Here is a 23,479-nt window from a genome sequence, read left to right as displayed (position 1 = left end):
ACTAGAAAAATTAATATTTGTGACGAATTTTGTGACGGAAAAAATAGCATCGCTAATAGTGACGCATTTTGTGAGGGAATTTTAAGTTTTTTGACGGACTAGAATTTATTGACTTTTGTGACGGATTTTGTGACGGAATATATTCCGTCTCTAAAAATCCGTCACAAATTTCGTCACTGAATCAAAAAAAAAATTTGTGACGGATTTTGTGACGGGAAAATTTTCGTCTCTAAAAATCCGTCACAAATTTCATCGCTAAATAAAAAAAAATGTTTGTGACGGATTTTGTGACGGAATGAACTTCGTCTCTAAAAAATCCGTCACAAATTTCGTCACTAAAATGAAAAAATTTAGTGACGGATTGTTCCCTCTCAAAATTCCGTCACAAATAGGTTAAAATATTTTGTGAAAAATTTGTGACAAATTGTTCCCTCTCAAAATATTAAATTTTATTTATGAAACTTTTATATTTAAGAATTATGCATAATTAAAGAAAATATGTTAAATTTTTTTTAAAAAAATAATAAAATTAAAAATATTTTATTTCATTAAAGGACTGAAAAAATTATGATTCATTTAATTAAATAAAAAATTGTCAATTTTGAACATAAGAAACTAAGACATTCATTAAAAATATTTAAAAAAAAACTTGTGAAATTAAAAAAAAAAAAGAATATTAATTTAATTTTGGCTTAATTACATTTTTGATCCCTCAAGTATTGTAATTGTGCAATTTTGATCCCTAAGATTTTAATTGGATAATTTTAGTCCCTAAAGGATTGTAATTGTGCAATTTTAGTCGTTTAATTTTTAATTGAACAATTATAGTCTCTCAAAAGTCATAATTGTGCAATTTGAATCTCTCCCGTTAAAAATTTAATAATTTTAAAATTTTAATATATATATATATATAATAATAATTTAAAATTATACAATTATTTGCTTATTTAAGTTAACATATACTATAATTTTTATTAATGTAACAAATGATATATATTTATTATTACTAAATAAATAAAATTTATATATTATTAATAATTTAATATTGCTAATAAATTAATATCAATAATATTTTTAGTATATTTATAGATAAATTGATAATTTGATAAATATAACTTAGTATATATTAATATACTTTTACAAAAATATAAATATAGTAGATAAGATATGTATATTTATATTTTTGTAAAAGTATATTAATATATAATAAGTTATATTTATCAAATTATTAGTTTATGTATAAATATACTAATAATATTATTGATATTAATTTATGAATAATATTATAAATTAAAGTAAAGAAATTAGAAGTGTCAATTTATTTTTCTAAGTTATTGATTTCTTATTTTTTAGTTTAGTTGTTTATTGAAAAATATCTTTCTAATTTCATAATTTTATAATTTTAAAGTGTAAATTTTTAGTTAAAAAATTAAAAGTTTCTTATTTTATGTTAATAAAATAATATCTTTTAATTTCTTTATTTTTATGTTTAAAAACAAACTTATAAATTAATGTAATTTAGATTTAAAAGTGACAAGGATAATTTACAAGTTTTTAATTATTTTTTTAACTTTAATTGTTTCTAAATGAAGGAAAAGAAGTAAGAAAACAAGAAATCTTGAAACCCTTCATTGAGTCATATCTAACAAATTATGAGAAACAATCCCACACTCTAGTGAATCAATTTTTATCAATACCATAGTACTTGGCTCAACCATGGCTTTGACAGTAACACATGGTCGTTATGAATTCGATTAACAAGAACATGGAGAGGTTGGGAACCTTATATCAAAGATTTAATTCGAATGAAAATGGAAAGTACTACTACTGTGATGAATTGGAATGCATATTCAATAAACCCTAAACACTTTGATTTTGAAATGCAAGAATTGCTTTGCTCCATCCTCTTTCAACCGTCAATAATTTATCTATTTTAAATTATGTCTTATTTTTATTATAAAAACCAACAAAACTGTAAAATTGGATAACCAACAAAACTACTACATGGAGGTTATTTTTTAATAAAGTGGAGATCAAAACCTTTGTATTTCTTTTATCTTTAGTTAAGTTATAAATAAATTTAAATTTATTTTTTTAAAAAAATGAGTAAACATGATTTAGATTAAAAAAAAAAAGACTAAACATAATAATTTATTGTAGATTTTTTTTATAATTTTTTTTTGGAAAAAACTCAAATGAAATTTAATTTCCAAATAAAATATTAAAAATAACATAAATTTAGTTATTTAAATTTTTGTAATTAAAAAACCTATAAAAATTATATAAATTTCAAAATTCAAAATTAGGCTAATTTTAAAATTGAATTTATAATAAAATATGATTATATATTTAAATTTTTAAAAATGAATTTAGAAATTATTGAAATGACAATTTATATTTATGTTATTTTATATAAAAAAAATGAATTTGATAAATAGAAATATCTTAAGCGGGAAACTATCCCGCTGTTCAATTTTCCCCATTTTCATGAAAATTAAAATCCCATGAGGCAATGCGTTTCAAATTTCAATTCTTATCTATTAAGCGGTCACAGTGTCTCATAAGAGGAACTACAACATCGAAATCAAAAACTCAAAACCCTAAAAAGCGAAAGAAACCCCCAAAATATCTCTCGCTCTGAAACCACCATGGATTTGCAGCCGAACGAGTTCGATCGCCTCTTGTTCTTCGAGCACGCTCGTAAGACCGCAGAAGCCGATTACACCAAGAACCCTCTCGACGCCGACGTTCGTATAATTTCCCCCCATTTTTTTTAATTTTTTTCCCAGATTCGTCGTTTCCTTCGAACTCCGAAATGTGTAATGGAGTAGTTTGTTTTATGTAGGACCCTTCAAATGAACTTTACCACAAATCATTGGAAGTGGCTGCCAAGGTATGTTCTGTATTTTATTGGTTTTGTATCATATCACCCTTATCATCTGTTTTGTGAATGTGTCAAACCTTTTGATCTGCCTTCATGTTAAAAGAAACATAACCTTATTATGTACCCTTGTCCCTCCTTTTGGTCTATGCTGCTGTGATTTGTGGGAGGGCTGCTGTGTTGAGTATTCTGATGTGCTGTGCATGTATAGACTGCGTTGTACAATATATAATATGTTATATATAATTATAATTATATGTATGCTATTTTTTGTTTGTGAAGGACAAGGAATACCCATATAAATATTGCACTTGTAGTTGTAGGTGGTTATTAGAGTTATATGTAAGCCTACTGTTTTGATTCTATAATTTTAAATGGGAAACAATGACCTATGGTCACTTTCAACTTCTTAGAACATTCAGAAAATAAGTTTCTATAACATATTTCTATGTACATAAAAAGCATTATGGTCTGAGAAGCCATGTTCTTGCCCTTACACCAAATAATCTCTTTTGCCCTCCCTCTCTAAACCAAAACAAAAATACATGAGAGAAGATGCTGCTTAAGCTCAAACTAAAAATGAGAAGCCTGCATATTCAATAATTCTATCAACATATAGGTATTTTATCTAGATTAAGGTTTGGTTTAATATATAGATGAACAAAGAATATTTTTCCCTTTTCCTTTGCTGCTTCTAATCACTACTACAAAAAGCACATTTTACATCGGTTGTTTTAGGCATTTTACATCGGTTTTGAAAACGATGTAGATTCAAGCGATGTAAAAAGTGCCAGACATTTTACATCAGTTTTCAAAACCGATGTAAAATATACCATATTTTACATCGGTTCTGGGTAGAACCGATGTAAAATATATCATATATTTTACATCGGTTCTACCCAGAACCGATGTAAAATATGGCATATTTTATAAAATAATTTCGTGTTGCATTATCCTAATAACAGTGTACATGTAGTGGCACTTGTTTTACTTAAATTGACAACAAATCAAAATTAAATTCTTCTGCAAAAACATTTCAAATCATAAAACACAGTAAAATTGATGCAGCTTTAGAATAAAGCAAATTACTTGTTATTAAAAATAAACTTTGTTCTTCAATTATAGGCATCATTTTCTTGAAGTACAGTTTTAAATTTGAAGGTGTATTGCTTAATTTAACACCAAGGACAATAAAAGCCAAAAAAAACTCACAAAAACATAAATACAGGTGAAACCAAAGTCATGATACATGCATACAAAATTGTCTACAAAAACTGCACTTGATCCCTTAGCTGGTCAAGTAGTGTGCTCCCAATTAATCCAGGTCCAATAATGCCCATTGCTATGGTGGTTCTTGAGAGATAAAATCTGGAATGGAAAGCTCATAAAATAAGAAAAAAGGCATTAAATTTTAAATAAGAAAAAAAGCATTAAATTTTAAATAAGAAAAAAGGAATTAAATAAAAGATGTAACAAAATAAGAAAAAAGGCATTAAATTTTAACATCATCGTCACATAATAATTTAAATGGAAGAAATAAAATTACTCAATTTTCAAGTTTCTATTACATGATAATTTAAATGGAAGAAATAAAATTACTCAATGCAATTCAAAAATCACGTTATAATATCTCATTTTCTTAATCTTCTTTTATATCCTTAAACAGAGTGAAGGTCTAAGCATACCACAATCAATTCTGCAAATTCATTTTGACATTCAAAGAAACTTTTGACTCACATTTATTCAAAATCAATTCTGCAAATTCATTTTGATTCAAAATGAATTATATTAATGCATATCTAAATACACTAACTTTAGCTAGAATTTGCGTTACATCAACATTTCTACATTATTTTTTTTTATGAAATCACTTTTAAAATTCAAAATAAAAAATCCAAACAAATATTAATCATTTTACTTCAAAATCAATTTTAACTCCAATAAATTTTTCAAATGCTCCCCAATCACACAGAAAATCTAACAATTCGCTATTAGACCACTTTAAGTTGGAAATTAGTTACTCACGGGTCAATCTACAAGCTCATCGGAAGTTTCTGGTATAAACTTGGTACAAAATACATTTGCAATATGTCTTGTGTCAATTGAATGTAAAAGTTTTGGGCCAGAATAGCTGCAAATATTGATCTGCGAAATTTCAGGAAAACAATTCAATGCCTTCTGCTGGTAGAACAGACCAAGACAATGTTATAAACCAAAAACAGAAAGGTTGGAATCATTTGCTCCTTGACTCTGTCAATATCTATGCTACCTATTGAGAGTTAGGACTGAACTTGTCAAACTAGTCATGACTCATTATAAATTATATCTGACAATACATGACCTAAAACAACCAAAGTATACAAGACAACACTACATGTTACATAAAATAAAATACATGCCATACCCGTGTATCATCTGATCCAGATATCAACAACGAACCATTGGAATTCCAAGCCACCGCATTGACACAGCCATGGTGGCCCTATTCAAATCACAAGCAGAAAGGATACGCAACAAAAGTAAACAAACAAAATGAGAATGTATAGATTCATTTTTGGGCAATGGGAGAGGGGATGCACAGAAATGAAGCAAAACGGTTGTAAAAACTTGAAGAGAAAGTTCATTGAAATCTATGGGTAGTGACAACATTTATAAGAAAGTCGTTACTATGCATGCCTTTTTCAAGAAGATAAGTCTAATAATATAATATACAAAGAATGTCAGCGTAGTGAGAACACAGAACCACTACATTAGAATGCCATTACCTTCTCTGATCACTCAAGGCACTTGAAAAAAATATTTATATATTCCTTCAATTATTCAATCTTCTATCAAAATCCTTAATAGCAAATACTAAAACCACCTAAATCAATATGCACATTACGATAATACAATAGAATCAACACGAAGATAAAAACATTGCACTCCAGCATTTCTCAATTTCAAGTTCCTACTAAAACACACAGATACATGTATATGACGAACAACATTTAGGAAGCATATTCACGCGGATGCTATTCCTATTTCCTATTCCTACTAACATTTAGGAAGCAAGGGATTCAATTAAGAAAAATTGAAATCGGTTTGTGCCCTAAAGAGAAAAATAGGGAGAAAAAGAAAAAAAAAGATAGACCTTTCTACAGTAGAGTTCTCCGCCGAGTTCCCCAACGCCTCCACCTCCAACCCCCTCTCCCTCCACCTCCTCCACTCCATCTCCCACACGCTCCACCACGCCCTTTCCCTCGCTCGCACGTGCCAACCCCACCAACTCCCCAATGGGAAGCTCAAAACCCAAAGCGACCTCGACTCCCTCCTCGCCACCCTCCACCGCCACATCACCAACCGCGACATCCTCTTCCGCAGTGGCCTCCTCCTCAAAAACAACAATAACCTCTCCACCCCCTCCAAACGCGAGGCCACGCGCTCTGCTTCAAGAAACCTAATAACCCGACTCCAAATCGGGTTGACCGAATCCAAATCCACCGCAATAGACTCCTTATTGGGTGGACTCGAAGAATGGAGTGTCCGGGAGGCGCTCGTGGCGGCTGGCGAGGAGGTTGGCGGAGTGGATGTCGCGGTCGTAGGCAAGGCAGAGCGCAGCGACGTCGACCTTGCAGGCGCCGCAGAGGAAGGCGTGGAACAAGTAAGTTGAAGTTGCTGGTTGAGGAAGGAAAGGGAGGGGTCTAGGGTTTTGCTTTCACGAGTTCTATACTACATCGGTTATTTTGAAAACCGATGTAGATATACTTGTAAATATTTACAAAAATGCCACCGCGCATTTAAATTTACATCGGTCCAATTAAAAACGATGTAAAATGCTCCATAATTACATCGGTTTTGTACATAACCGATGTAAATTTGCTTTACATTAAACTTATATTTACGAATATGCCACCGCATCCATTTTTTACATCGGTTATACCTAAACCGATGTAGAATTAACGATGTAAAACATTAACTTTCTAGTAGTGAATGCGTGCAAAGATTGTTGTGATTGATAGGGGAAGTTGTGGCATGCAGAAGCAGGTAAAGGTACTGTAAATGTGAGGGATTTACAAAGCGCTGCTACAGCTCATGATTTTTTATGGACAGACAAGGAGTTGGTTGATATGATTCGCTACTTCGATAGTGATGGAGATGGAAAGGTAAGGATCAGAAGGTCTTTCAATGTTTTTTTTTAGTTTTTTTATTTTGGCTGGAGATCAGAGAGAACATAGAATTACCTTAAGGCTTCTATGACTTTCAATTTGAATTTTAGCGTATAATTGCTAAATTTTTTTGGACTATATAGCATAGATATGGACCATACTAATCCAAATATGTTTTGTTGATTGGAAGTACTAATAGTCTAATACTATGCAGTTAATCTTGAGGTTGGTGTACTGAGTTTGTGTTACCCTTAAATTTGAGGGTTAAGTGTACTTTTTTTACTATAGGTTCAGTTAGGTGTTCCTGATGCATAATTTCACAAATCAAAGTCCTTATCATCCTTGATATCATTACTAGCAGTTGGATCTGGGCTTGTTTTATAAATTTAAACAGTTCATATGGATTAAATTTCATCAAACTTCAACCAGCTTTTTCCTCTGACAGCATTAACATGATCATAAATTCATAGCACAAATATACAATCAATGTTGACATGCATGGTCATGAAAGTTTAAGTACCCATCATAGATTAATATTGTTTTACATTTGCATTTTTTTTCAGCTATTGGAATAATCTAGAGAAGATCAATCACTTGGAACATCTTAGGCAAATGGAAGACTCACTACGGGAATCAACCAATCGAGTGTGCCTCCAGAAGGTAAGGTTTTTGTTTCATGTAGACTAGCCATATCCTTCTGTCATCTTCAAATGCCTAATATATCAGTCCATTAAATAACTACTAAAATATCAAATTTGTATTTTAACATGTCTACATGTTTTCCTAAATTACTTGGTGATTTCATTGGCAGGAAAATTTAGGAAAGCACCAACTGATGTCACTTGAATGTGCTAACCAGGTAGCAAATGTTGCTCTCTCTCCCTCTCTCTGTCATTATCTTTTTTTCTTTTCTTTGGAATAAATCTTATTTTGGATAATGTTGCTTCACAGTTGCAGGAAGGGATGACATTACCCTTATGATGGCAAATCTACAAGAATCCCAACCCCTGTCTTGGCTTTTGAATAATGATAATCATCAGTTGATGTTACCTAATGAACCAAAATATCTATCATTTAGGTGCGTTAACTCTTGTATGAGTCTTGCATTCTCAATTCTACAAGCTTAGTGCTACTCCTGTTGAACTGGTTTAGTATGAAAATTATACTTGTTATCCTGCTAGTAGATCTGTTTTCCAATTAGTACGTTTCATTAGACTAGTAATTTTATCAAATTTTCTTTCTAAATTTGACACAACCTTGTGTTTCATTTTGTAATCTAGCTACTGATTCAATAGTATAACATACAATGATAATACCAATAGTATAACATACTGTTTCATTTTCTCCTATCATGATTTTCTAATCCTTACATAATCTGCAGATCCCACACTTGAGACATGCTGAATACAAGAGGTCCAGATTGCCTAGGAACCGCAGGACAGTAAACCGGGCCTATGGAGGTGTATTATCTGGTGGAGCTGTTAGAGAAAGGTTTGTTGCACAAAAGATCATTTGATAATTATACTTGAAAACTTAATTTGTGCTTAAGAATTTTGACTTTCAATGGTGTTAAGTATGAATGTGGAAACTTAATTTGAAAATTATTTTATGATTCTGTGCTTTTTGGTCTTTTATATTTAGAATATGAAATGATTTTTAATGTTCTTGTCGGGAGCATGCTTGGTGATGCCCAACACGTTGAGGAGGTAAGGAGCTGCTTTAATCATCAAACTCTTTTGTGAGATTTTCAATTGGGTGCAATGTTTTATTGTCGGGAACCCCAAGTTCATCTGAATGTTTTATTTTAGATGACACCTGGTTTGTATGTTTGGTAACACTTTAATTGTGCAACACAATTTATTATTTAAGTTATTGTCTGCAGTTAGTGGTGTGCTATTTGATTTGGTTTTTTAAGTTATTGGTTGTATTGCCTTGACTTGACTTCAGTTTGCCTATTAAAAACTGTTTCAGGAAAAAGTAGGATCTGGCTTGTCTCTAGATCAAAAGTAGGGGAATCTTGATAATTCAGAAACTGGAATTGGTGAGTACCTAAGTTGCTGGAGTTTTGTTATTGTGTTTTTGTATTATTTATTCCGTATATAGTTTTGAACCCACCCAGGCATGTAGTTTTGGTTGCAATAATTTATATATATTGTTCCTAGAATTTATTAAGTTTTACTTTTAGGTGTAATGTGTTGATGAAGTTATACTGTGCATTCATGTTCATAAGTAACATAGGAGGGAGTCAATATTGAACAAAGATATATTACTGAGAAGGTTTCTGATTTACTGAAGGTATTTATAACCTTTTTATCATTCAATTTTTATAATTATTACTGTTAGAGTTTTACTATATGAGAACATATGAATATAATATGTTGGACAATAGTAATGAGTTATTATATACAGTTGATTAATTGTACAAATTAAATACGCAAGATCTTGAATCAATAATTGTTCCATTAACATACTATAAACGCATTTTTCAATGATTGTTTGCATCTGATAGGATTATATAGCACACTTAGTTACTTGTTATTAAATTTCAGAAGACAAATGTTATTGTTTAGTCCAGAATAATAGGCTCTGGTAATCGATTACAATACTTGGTAATCGATTACAACGGTTTAGTTTCAAGTTGTAAAGTTTAAATTCAAATTTGAAATTTTCATCTTCTGGTAATCGATTACAAGAAATGGGTAATCGATTACCAGAGAACCTTTTAATAAGTAAATTTCGAACATATGATTTTCATTGTCTAGTAATCGATTACATGTATAGGTAATCGATTACCAGACTCTTAAAAACAATGGTTTCCTCAAATTTAGTCATCAACAGTTAGTGAGGGATTCATCCCAGTTAGTGACGGATAAAATCCGTCGCAAATTGTGACGGAATTATGGCGTCGCAAATTGTGACGGATTCTACTTAATTAAAGTCATCACAGTTTGTGACAGATTTAATGCCTCACAAATTGCGAGGGATTTAATCCCTCACAAATTGCGACGGATTTTTATTAATTTCTAAACATTTATTATTAGAAATTAGTGACGGAAATTATATTGTTTGTGATGCCTTAATTCCGTCACTAATTGTGACGGAGAAAATAATCCGTCTCTAAATATTTTGTGACGCCAAATTTTGTGACGGAATCATTTCCGTCACAAATTCCGTCACTAATTGATTTGTGACAGATTTTATCAAAATTAGTGACGGATTTGTTCCCTCTCTAATTTTAATTTTTCTAGTAGTGCTGGCAGACGCAGAGGATCCGGCACCACTTCCACCGGCCATGAAAAAAAAGAGAAGAAGCAAATAAAAAGGAAGTACCTGGTACTCCTCCTCAGAAAACAACCCTAACAAAGAAGGGACTACCGGAAACGACAGCGGCGACGGAAGCGCAAAAGAGAAAGGAGGTAAAGGGAAGCAAGAAAAGCTCTCGTACTCGAGAAGTCAGAAGAAAGACAGAAAAGAGGCGCGAGTGGAAGAAAGGGAAAAACTCTCCCCCAAAATTCAAAACCGACGCGACACGTGTCAGCTGAAAAGCACAACTGACAACACATTTATTGCGAAATCATCATTACACAACCGTCACTGCCCTTATTGCGTCACTCAAACGTCTCCAGAACACTAACAGTCGCGACACGTGGCGGACCTCCAGTTAACATACGCGCAAAGCCATTTTCCCCTCTAGCAAACCCGGTCTTAACTCCTCGACCTACGACCTTCAGAGCTCAGGGGGCTAGTGTACTAACCGTACTTCGCACCCGGGCTCCTAGCCCGGATTAGTGTTGCAAATAAGTAACCTCGGGCACGCGGTGCATGACGTCAGCCCGGCATTTGAGCGAATCATACCTGATTCCGAGGATCCCGTCCCAGACCAGATCTGCCCCTCAATTATATCATATCATATCATGATATATCTTATCTCAAGCCCAAAAGCCCAAGGCAAACCTAGATCACCTCAAGGTACGTGCATTATATATATGAGACCATTACTCATGCAAACCCTAACTTTAGCATCGGAGTCTCTTTTGCAGGTACCTCCCCCATCTCGGAGCACCAATACACCCGGCAAAGGAGGCTCACCAATCTTACCCAGCGGATCAGCTCTATAGCAGATTTCCGGTAAGAACAGTTACAAACCAACACTACAACAAAATTCATTTTTACCGACAATTATTTACCCGCAATAAATTAATTACCTTTGTTTTATTATTTAATAAAAGTATTAGTGACTAATATATAATGGTCACTAAAAATATATTTATATCATACCAAAATTTACTATTAGCGGCGACAATTATTTATTAAGAAAAACTTTAGTCCTACATCAACTAGAAATAAGATAATTAAAGAGTATATAAATGAATAATAACTCTCACCTTACAAGTTTGTTATGTAGGATTGAGTTAGACCTATAACTTATTATTCTAAATTAGAATGAGATTACTCACTATTATCAAACTCAATAATCCTTAAATTTAAGGGGGTCGACTATTGATCAGAAAATAATATTATATATATATATATATATATATATATATATATATATAATTAGAAGACAACCTTCATCTTAAAGTCCCACATCAACTAGAAATAAGATAATTAAAAAGAATATATAAGTAGAAAGACAACTCTCATCTTACAAGTCCCACATCAACTAGAGATAAAGTAATTATTTATTTGTACTCATCTTACAAGTCCCACTTCGACTAGAAAGTAAAAAATGTCACAAAAAGATATACACTTTTTCGACTATTATAAGGGTTTTTACCAGCATTTTGAATAATTGTCGCTAAATATTTTAGCGACATTGCATACAATGGCTAATGTGAAAATGCCGGTAAAAGATTTTGTAACAATTTTTATTGCCACTAAAAGTCATATTAAATGTCACTAAAAGTCTATTTTGTTGTAAACAGGCATAAAAATCACGAAATGGATTAAAAGGGATATTTAGTAGTTAGCTTTAATAGCCTCCTCTAATTGTATATAAATACACTTGTCTCATATTTCAGATTTAATACTTTTTTTTACTGTTCTCTTACACGGTATCAAGAGCTCCTGTTTTCTTTCTTGGAAAATTTCATGGCTTTCACAACCAACAAACAGTTCATCCCACAAGTGTTTTCAAACCCCATCTCATCCAAACTCAGTAAGGATAATTTTCTCACATAGAGGCAACAAGCTGAGTCTACCATAAGAGGGTATCGTTTAAAGAAACACATTCTTGGAGCCATTCATGTTCCAGCCCAGTACAAGACAAAAGAGGATGAAGCCAAAAGAGTTCTTAGTCCAGAATATGAAGATTTTGATCAACAAGATAATCTGCTCAAATCCTGGTTACCGGAGAGTATGGAACCGCAATTCAAGGTAAGGATGGTTGGATATGAGTGGTGTCATCAGATTTGGACTAACCTAGAAACATATTTTGCCTCTTAAACCAATGCCGGTGTGAAACAACTCAAGATTCAGTTGAGAGGAATCAAGAAATCCACGGCCATAAATCAGTATCTTCTTGAAATCAAGAAGATTGTAAACACTCTTGCAGCAATCAAGTTACCTCTAAATAAAACTGAGCACATAGATGCTATTTTTGATGGATTATCAAAAGAGTATGATTCCTTTATCACTTCTGTTCTTATAAGAACCGAAGAATACTCTATTGAGAAAATTGAAGCTCTACTGATGGCACAAGAAGAAAGATTGGAAAAACACAAAGGAAGTGAAAGTGTCCCTCTTCAAGCCAATCTGGCTCAAGGCAGTTTCCATACAAGAAAACAATCTAACAATCAAGGAAGGGGTTTCAATAACAATGGCACTAATGGAAGATGCACTCACAAAGGCATAAGGTCGTGGCAGATCAACCCAGAATTTCGGTAGAGGGAACAAGCAATAGTGTCAAGTTTGTGGCAAGATCGGCCATATAACCTTTCACTGCTGGCATAGGTATGATCAACAATATACTAAACCCAACTTAAATAATAATACTAACGCTTATAACCCAGGAAACCAACATCAGATGCAAGTCATGTTTGCAGGTTCTCAAAATATGGTATATGATAATTAGTGGTATCCGGATTCAGGAGCCACTAACCATCTCACACTAGATTTGAGTAATCTTGGTTCAAAAATTGATTACACGGGACAAGATAAGATTCACATGGGAAATGGTCAAGCAATAGGAATCAATCATATAGGTACTTCATTCTTTCATACTCCTATGTCTTCTAAAGTGTTTACTTTAAAAGATCTTCTACATGTCCCTCACATCACCAAAAATATGCTAAGTGTATCAAAATTTTGCAAAGATAATAAGGTATATGTTGAATTTCACACCAATTATTGTATTGTTAAATCTCAGGATTCGAAGGAAACTCTACTATGAGGTAATCTTAAAAATGGCCTATATGACTTTGATGAAGTGCAAATTCTTAAACCTAATGTATATGAGCATACTACTGATCCTGTTCCCACTAATCTTACTGCTCTAAATGTAAAAAGGTCTAGGAAATCCTATGATGTTTGGCACAATAGACTTGCTCATGCCTCTAGGAAAATAGTAAAAGTTGATATGAAAACTTGTAATGTTCCTCTGCTTATGAATAATAAAGACTATCGTTTGTAAATCCTGTTGTATTCACAAATCACATGCTCTCCCCTTTTCTGATTCATCTACTGTGTATAATTCTCCTCATGAACTTGTTTATAGTGATGTTTGAGGACCTTCTTACTATGTATCTAGAGAAGGGTTTAGATACTATGTTCATTTTACTGATGCCTATTCAAAGTATACTTGGATCTATTTTATGCATAATAAATATGAAACTGCACATCATTTCATTCATTTTAAAATATGGTTGAAAATCAATTTGGAAACAAGATTAAAATGTTTCAATCTGAAAGAGGAAAAAAATTTACTTGCCTAACAAAGGTCTTTAATGAAAGTGGCATCATACACAGACTCAATTGTCCTCATAGTCACCAACAAAATAGGACAGCTGAGAGGAAACACAAACACATTCCAAAGGTGGGCTTAACTCTGTTATCTTCATCTGGTCATCCACATATTTTTTGGTCTAATGCTTTTAGCACTTCTATTCATGTTATAAATAGACTTCCTACACCTAATCTTGGACTAAAATCTCCATATGAAGTGTTGTTTACAAAAATGCCAGACTATCTATTGTTAAAACCTTTTGGTTGTGCTTGCTATCGCTACTTAAGACCTTTGAATAGTCATAAAATGGATTTCAGATAATCTCAATGTGTTTTTATTGGGTATAGCATGCAACACAAAGGATATAAATGTTTTACAACTAATGGCAAAATCATTATATCCAGGAATGTGCTATTTGATGAAGACATATTCCCTGGTACATCCTATTTCAGCACTAACAACATTGCTGGAATGTTACCATCTCAAATACCAAGTTGTGCCAAGTATACATGTTTTGTCATCCTAGTTACTAGCACCCAATTTAGCTACCATTGTTCCACCAGCTTCTCCATTTGATGAGTCCCTTCAAAATTCTCAATCCACTTCCACCATTGATACTTCATAGGATAACCTGACCACATCTTCTTCTCATCCAAATTCACAACCAACTACCACAACAGTAATAGTTTAAGCACAACCTGAAACACAAGCAACAAATCAACACCCTATGATCACTAGAGCTAAAGCTGGCATTTTCAAACCTAAAGCCCTCCTTGCTATATCTAAACCAACAAATGTTGTCCAAGCTTTTGAAAAAAAATACTAGAAATAAGCCATGCAAGATGAGTACAATGCCTTGATGAAAAACCATACATAGGATTTAGTCTCCTTACAACCAGGAAGAAAAGAAATAACTTGCAAATGTATATTCAAGAACAAGTATAAACAAGATTGGTTCAATCTTTAGACACAAAGCTCGATTAATAGCCTGAGGTTTCAACCAACAACAAGGGCTCGATTACACAGATACCTTTAGTCCTATCATCATACCTGTCAGCATTAGAGTAATTCTTGCTCTGGCAGTTTCGAAAGGCTGGCCAATTCATCAAATAGATGTGGATAATTCGTTCCTGAATGGTGACCTAAAGGAAGAAATCTACATGCTTCAGCCACATGGGTTTCATAATGGGGCTCCAAATACAGTTTACAAACTAAGGAAAATAATCTATGGCCTCAAGCAAGCTCCAAGAGCTTGGTTTCAGAAACTCACTCTAACTTTAATTCGGTTGGGATTTAAACAAGCTAGATCAGATAATTCTCTATTTACCTTTACATCCAAAGTCACTTCTATATACATCCTTATAAATGTTGATGATATTATTATAACTAGGGGTGGATAGATGGATCCAGGTCCGCGGACTGGTCCATAAGCCCGCAGATTTCGCGGATAACGAACCACTTTTTTCAAATCCGTATGACTGTTTAATTTTTGAGCCTGACCAGTGAAGTTCGCGGACTTGGCAGATTTAATCCGCGGACTTCACTAATTAATATTTTTAAATATTATGATTTTAATATTAAGTTGTGTATTTAATTTTTTAAATTATTATGACAATAAAATTATATTTAGTTGGTATGTATTTTTCATTTGAATTATTTTTATGACATTTTGATGTTTTTATTATTGAAAGTTTGGTACTATTATTTAAGTATTTGTAATAATTTTTATTTTAATATTTTAATATTTAGTATTTTAAACTATTTTAACTATTAAGTAAATTTTAGTATGATAAAATTTAGCTTATAAATAAAAAAAATATTTTTTCTTCTAATTTTATGTATTTTTATTTTTAAAAAAAAATTTTGAACCATTATTTAGGCTCGCGGACCGGTCTATTATCCGCGAATTTTGGCGGGCCGGATACAGACTTAAAAAATAAGTCCATTTATTTTACGGACCGGATTTATCTGGCCCGTATAAAATGTGGGTTTTACGGACCAGGCCTTAAACGGGCTGGACCGGTCCATAAACGGGTCGGACCGGTCCATATACCCACCCCTAATTATAACCAGTAACTCGTCTACAACCATACAAAATCTAATTCATACTCTTCATAGATCCTTCCCTCTCAAAGATCTTGGCAGATTTCATCATTTCCTTAGAATCGAAGTCAATTCAGATGGTGTAGGTAGCATTCATATCTCTTAAACCAAGTATCTTACAAATATTCTTATCAAACTCAACATGTCAAATGTGAAGTCTGTCAAAACCCCCATGGCACCTTCCTTCAAGCTAACAAATGATGGGACAACAGTGTGCCAAGAGCTAAGTCTCTATAGGTCGGTCATTGGTGCCCTACAGTACCTAACCATCACCAGACCCAACATTGCTTACACAATAAATAAGCTATGTTAGTTCATGCATCATCCCCTTGAAAGCCACTGGAAAGCAACAAAGAGACTTCTCAGGAATCTCAAAGGTACTCTACAACATGGATTACACTACAAGTCAAGTGATACTGAAATACATGTTTATTGTGATTCGGACTGGGCGAGTGATCAAGAAGATATGAGATCAACATCAGGGAACTATGTGTATCTAGGGTCCAATATAGTATCTTGGATGGCAAAGAAACAAAGAGTTGTATCTAGGTCTAGCACAGAGGCAGAATTTAAAAGTCTGGCAAGTCTAGTCATAGAGATTCAATACATTTAGAATCTGCTCTCAGAACTTCACATCAGTAGCACACAACCACCTCTAATCTGGTGCAATAATCAAGGGGCGGTTCTCCTCTCCACCTATCCAGTTTTACATACTAAAAATAAACATTTTGAGTTGGATTTGTGGTTTGTTAGAGAAAGAGTGGCTCGGGGACAAATTTAGGTCAAGCATATCCCAGCAAGGTTTCAAGTTGTAGATTTATTGACTAAGGCTCCATGTTCAGCTATCTTTCTAGATTTAAGACACAAACTTACTGTATATAAACAATCCACACTAAGTTTGAAGGGGGATAAAAAGGATATTCAGTAGTTAGCTTAATAGCCATCTCTAATTGTATATAAATACACTTGTATTAAGTTCCTCACAATATATAGTCTCATATTTTAGATTCAATAATTCTCTCTTCTTGACTGTTCTCTTACATGGATATTGTCTCTCTAAATATAATTAAGTTTTTCTATACACATGCTAACCAATTAAACACTTAATAATATGTTTAAAGAAGTTAACACCAATAGCCATAAAAATCATGAAATAAATATTGTCTTTCTAAATATAATTAAGTTTTTTCTATACATGTAACAATGTGAGTTGCAGAAGTGTTATAATAATTTTAAGTTGTTTCATATTGATGAGTTGAGTTGCTAATCCATGTTGAGTGTAACATCCCATTTTTCAAAATACTATTATTATTAAAATATAGTATTTGGTCAATATTATTTTATTATTATAAGAAAATATTATTTTGTACGTATTAAATAAGTATTTTTATTAGTATTTTAAATAATTATTTATATGTTATAAGGGATAATTTGGGAGTTGATAAATTATATATTTTATTTTAAAATCTAAAAGGTTGATTTTATAGGATATTTTAATATTAAAATTATATTATTATATTTTGGGTAAGAAATATATTATTATTATTAAAGAAAAATATATTTTTTGTATTATTATTTATATTTATTTTGTTAAATTATTTTGAAAAAAAAGGAGAAGCGAGTCAAGAAAGGTAATGAGTTGGGTTAACCCGACCTGAGGGAATGTAAAGAAGGAGTTAGCAGATTAATTCTCATTTGGCATTTTCTGAAAGAGTAAAAAAGAGAAAGGAAAAACAAGAGCTCTGAGGAGGAGTGCCTAGGAAGAGATCATTCCTCCACTACATCAAGAGTATTCTAATTAACGCAACCAGGTACGAGGGAAAAATGATTTTTATATGCGGTCACATGAGGAAATGGGTAGAAGAAAAGTTCCCTAAGATTTTTGATAATTTTATATTCGTTTTTGTTTAGATGCCTAATGATTCTGATAATTTCTATGTGGACTTGTGAGTGTATTTCTAGTATTAAATGTTAAAATCGATGTTCTGAGAGATTGAGTTGTTTGAAATGTGTCTGTGAGTTAGGGTTCATGAGAGATTGTGGTTTTGATAATTGGTAGATTGTTTTGTGAAATTGATGATTTGATCGGATTTCATATTGATTTATAAATGTGGTTATGATATTATTTGGTGAAATTGATGATCTAAATGATGATTGAATTTATTGGGATGTACTTTGTAAGTTAGGGTTCTTATAGATTGATGAACACCCTTAATTATATGAATTGATAAGTACTTGGAAGACTTTACTTATGGATGTACCTTAGTATTTTTGTAATATCTTTCTGTGTGATTAACCAAATCAATTTTTGTTTGTTGGGTTAAAAATTATACAATTAGGGCTATAATTTAGAGTCTAGAATCGTGTAAAAATGTTAAGAATTGATTGAGTTATGCGAGTTATAAGTTCAGTCTCCATTCTAGTGCGCGAAATATTAACTTTTGTGTTGTGAACCATGCGAGGTGGCCTTAACGACATTTTTAGGTTTCGTGTTCTTCACAAAAGTTGTATCTTTTGGTGTTAGAATTCTAATGGCTTTAAAATCACTCAAAAAGGATGTCTATAACTCCAGATATGGCTATTTTAGTGAACAGGGGTCAAGCTGTAACCGTGGATTTTATTTGTTTCATATTTTGAAATTTTTAGCTAACTAGATGATTATTTTAGAATTTAATGTCTTCAAAAGTTGTATATTATTCTCCTATATTTCTTTTGAGATAGGTTTTAGCTTATTTGGATGAGTATAACTCTCTGTGTGTTATTTTCTTTGACAGTTGTCGAAGGGAAATGCATATTGTTTTAATGTTCTAAGGTGTTATCATGTGGATTGAAAAGTGGTTTAAAGTTGTATGATACTATGTTGTAGAGTTAGTTCATATATTATGATGATGTGATATGAATTCATGGTGAATTGTTTGAGGGGTATATGAACCATCATTTTGTGTGAATTTATCTATATTGTGCATGTAATGTGGAATTGAAATGTGAATTGTAATGTGACGATTGGGCACAGTCGTATGTGTGACACCAGGTCGTAAGGGTGTGCATGTGATATGGTGCTATTTATTTGTTTTTGTGGGCATGGTCGTATGCATGCTATGGTACTAGATGTGTGATGCATTGGTACAATTGTATGCGTGATATCGATGCCAGTAGTGGAATGCATTGGCATAGTCATGTGCATACATGATGTTGGGCGTGTGATGCGACAACAGGAGCGTGTACGTGATACAGTGCTAGATGTGTGACACGGTGTATATATGATTGGTGTTGAGATTGTTTGTGCGGGACGTGAGATGCATCGGCACGGGCATGTGCATGATATTGTGTTAGTTATGTGATGTTTGGGCATGGTCGTATGTGTGACACAGTACTAGATGCGTGATGCGTCAGTACGGTCGTGTGCGTGATACGGTGTTGATAGTGGAATGCATTGGCACATTCGTGCGTGTGAAACGATGCTGGACGTGTGATGCGTTAGCATGGATGTGTGAGTGATACGGTGCTAGATGTGTGACGCGATATATATATGATTTGTGATGTGGAAATGAAATGGATTGACTTTAGAGTCGATGATGTTAAAAATATGTTTGGATGATGGATATTGGGTTACATATTGTTTGAAATTGAGATTATTTTTTTGGAAATTTCCTACTATGTTTTTCATATATATGTCTTTTTTTCTCACCGTATGTTTTGTGGTTGTTTTTAGGTGAGAAAGTTCCAGACATGAGTGACATTCAAGGTGTTAATAGTTGAGTCATGGTATTACTCTAATAATGTGACATCAAGGCAAGGGATTTTAGAACGTTGATTTCATTGTTATTGGAGTTTATACTCCTTTGTTAGTTAAATTTATGAACTTATATTTTATAAATATTTGTTTTAAATCATTTGGATATTGGAAGTATTTTAATTGTGGACCATTTTACCCAAGTTGGAGAATTATTTCTTTATATTTTTATATTATATGTGTTAGGGTAGAATGAGTGTCTTATTGAGAGACTATGAAGTCCGAAGATCCTTTTGGAGTTTTTATAATGTTAAGGGTTTCTTTGAGCAGAGACTCAGTTTGACCCAAAGAGGAAGAATATATAAGGTTTTTTTTTATTTTTTATTTTGAATAGAATCTCATAAACTCTTTTCCTCAACTTTTTAGAGAGAATTTCTCTAGTCCATGAACTCTTTTCTCTCAATCTTCTCCTTTTCCTTCTCTCTAATTCTTATTGTGATCCCTTGTTGGTAAATTCGGGGGCTTAGGAGCCTTGAACTGAGCTGAAGATCCATTCGAAGTCGGATTGCAAACTTTCCTTCTTCTCCTTCCCCGATTCTCTTTGGTTTCGGGGTAAAGGAAGTTGGAATTTGGATGAATTGCTAGTTGGGGAACAAATTCTAAGTTGTATGTAGTGTGAAATCTCAATGATGTGTGGGTGTATTGATGAGTTCAAAGTCTGAAGCAGGTGGGAAGTTAGGAATTTGGGTTGTAGAAGAAAGATTTTGATTCTATGTAGAATTGTTAAGTTTCATGTTGAATCGGAATACATTTTTGAGTTGATTATGATGTACATAGATGGTTTGTTGTGTTGCATGTGTTGGGTCTTTGCTGCATTTTAGGTGTTGAGGTAAAATCAGGTTATTTATATGAAGAATTCTAATGTAGCACTAGGCGTGCCTTTATGGCGTCAAGCATCGTTCTAGTTTGAAACTCTTTGTCTCAATCACGCCAAGTGTAGGATTGGTGGCACTAGGCATGAGGGGAGAGACTCGTCTCGGGTTAGAGTAATGTTGGGCATGTTTTGAATGGTGCCAGACATGAGAATATTGGGAGGTCTCTGACTTGGTAATGCTAAACCCAAAGTTGAGTGGCACCCAACATGGCCAAGCTAGAGCTATCTGCTTGGGTGATGTCAAGCACCATTATGGCGAAGCCAAGTGTGAGTAAGGTAGAGACTCTCTACTTGAGATGGGGCCAAACGTGGTGCTTTACCATGCCAAACGCGAGGTCTTAGGAGCCTCTACCTTATCCACGTGGGGTGTAGGTTGAGTAGCATCAAACAAGGGCAAACCAAAGAGTTTCCTGCCTGGATGGCATCAAACGCTAGGTGTGTAACGTCGAGTGCTGGTTGTTGAAGAAAAGTTATTGAGCTATGTGATGAATTGTTGAACTACTTGTTATTTGAGTTATGTGTTGACTCTATTTAAGGATGAATGAGTTACATGGATGTTGTTGCATGTGTTGTCTAATTTGATGAATTGTTACATATTGTTGATTGAGTTGTTAGTTGAAAGTTAAGAAAAGTTGTAGGTTGTGTAGCTATGTTTGGATTCTTATATACATAATGTTGATGTGATATTAAGATGTATGATGGCTAAGAAGTTGAATATGAGTAGTGATGATTGAGTTGTGAGATGTAGAGTGGTATGTTGATCTAGTTGTTGTTTTGAATATGTAAAAACGTTGTCTTGTTGAGTTGTGATGACCACTTAGGAAGAGGAAAGATTTTTGAAAGTTGCATGTCCCATTGTGTGGATATTGTATTGTGGTGCTCTAAGAGTCTAATTTGTTGAAAACCCTTCTTAGGAATTTGATACTTGAAGTGGATAGTTGTGTTAAGTTTCCTCTAGGACTTTGTTGGTATTATGTGTGAACAAGGTCAAGGCACATGAATATAAAGTGACATGGTACTAGACTTCCTTATTTAAGTGACAACATCCAAGAAACTAAGTTGGTATGTTGTGGATTTATATCCAATTTGTTGTTGATCTAACAAGCCCAAAAAGATACCTTGTATTTTTTATTCGACAGGGCCAAACTACTTAAATTACTCACCTTGTGTTATATGAGATCTCCTAGTTGATTGTTTTTACTCTAGTTTACCCTTTCATATTTTTATGTGATTTGGACTACAATGATCATACGAGTAGGAAAGAGATAAGTTTAAAGTGTTGTAGTAGAGACCATATAATAGTGTTGGAGCTAGATGTCTTTTTGATATAGGTAGATTTATATAGATAGTTATAAATTTTTAACTAATAACTTAGTTATATATTTACATTTATAGGATTAATGCACGTATATAGCAAATATTTATATAATTTTTTCACCTTTTTTTTGGGTAAAGATAGGAAAAATTATAAAGATGGTTGCAATGAGAATTGAACATAGATCCTCATGCTTCTAACTACCCCCAACCCCTCCCCACCCAACCAGATTCACCTTTAGATATATGCAATATGATACATATTTTAATATCTATAAATATATAATTTTAAGTTAATTACTTTTCACTGCTAATAACTACGCCATTTAATACAAAGTTCACGACAAATTGATACAATATACATGATAAACACTTAATAATATTTTTAAAGAACTTAAGTACCTACTATTACATTGTACTAGATATTAGATAGCGCTTAAATCATCTTTAAACAACACTAATTTGTTTACTCACAACCAACTTCCTTTTAATTAGTAAAAGAATTTTGTTTGCTTGTTTGCTTTTTTTTTTTTTTTTTTTTTAATTGTTGTCATATTCTACCATGAAGAACCTACTAATATGGTTTACAGGCTAGCCACTAAAGATTGCTCCGGTATCTGATTTTTTAAATAAATTATTTAATAATTAGTATTTAACTTATTACATGTATAAGTTAAATGTTTATAATAAAAAATTAAAATAAATTATTTATATATATAAATATTATGTTTAAATATATAAATTATATTTAAAATTTGAATAAACAAATTTTTTTAAATATATAAATTACATTTTATATTTATGATAAATAATTTAAATTATAGTATAACATTATTGTTATTATTAATAAATTATTTTAAAAATATTAAAATTTAATTCATAAATAATTATAATATAGAAAGATGTTTTCTTTAACCATTTTCAATAAAAATTCATAAATGCTTTTGGTATAAATTTTACAGGTATAAACATTTTATAGATTTAAATTAGAATAATTATTTATTTATTGTAAATATTTCACTCTCTCTCATATTCATTCTCATTTGAATACTCTCATCTCTCAATAGATGAATTTTACTTTTCTAATGTGTAAATGTCTCTTTATATATATATATATATATATATATATATATATATATATATATATATATTATCAAGTGAATCATCTATTATCTAGTTAGTAGTTGTTGAATATTAAAATAAAATTATAATTTTATCTTCAAAATTCAAATATTATTTTTGCATCACTTTTATATTTAGTTTATTTTTTTTAACCTTTTGTCTATTTGAATTTTGAATATACAATTTTCTTATTTATTTCAATTTTTAGTTATAATATTTAATTTTAATTTTAACTCTAAATTTAATTTTATTATTTTTCAATTAAATTATTAATGATTAAAAATAATTTTGATTCACAATA

The 23,479-nt window shown here is 32.1% G+C and overlaps 2 long non-coding RNA genes across 3 annotated transcripts; both read left to right on the top strand.

The window, feature by feature from the left end:
- Nucleotides 1-2,829: 2,829 nt before the first annotated feature.
- On the top strand, nucleotides 2,830-8,165 carry LOC145955800 (uncharacterized). 2 transcript variants are annotated; one of them, XR_014432492.1, is made up of 4 exons: nucleotides 2,830-2,893; nucleotides 7,593-7,689; nucleotides 7,841-7,888; nucleotides 7,981-8,165. It is a non-coding gene; the product is annotated as an uncharacterized LOC145955800 (long non-coding RNA). The 2 variants fall into 2 exon arrangements; XR_014432491.1 differs by lacking the exon at nucleotides 2,830-2,893 and adding an exon at nucleotides 6,795-7,026.
- A 205-nt stretch (nucleotides 8,166-8,370) lies between these two features.
- LOC145955801 (uncharacterized) lies at nucleotides 8,371-9,318 on the top strand. The gene is made up of 2 exons (XR_014432493.1): nucleotides 8,371-9,070; nucleotides 9,215-9,318. It is a non-coding gene; the product is annotated as an uncharacterized LOC145955801 (long non-coding RNA).
- Nucleotides 9,319-23,479: the final 14,161 nt, after the last annotated feature.

This window comes from Cajanus cajan, chromosome 3 (assembly GCF_000230855.2).
Source record: "Cajanus cajan strain Asha chromosome 3, NIPB_CcT2T_4, whole genome shotgun sequence".
In the NCBI taxonomy this organism is placed as follows: domain Eukaryota; kingdom Viridiplantae; phylum Streptophyta; class Magnoliopsida; order Fabales; family Fabaceae; genus Cajanus; species Cajanus cajan.
This window is presented reverse-complemented; position numbering and strand designations above follow the sequence as displayed.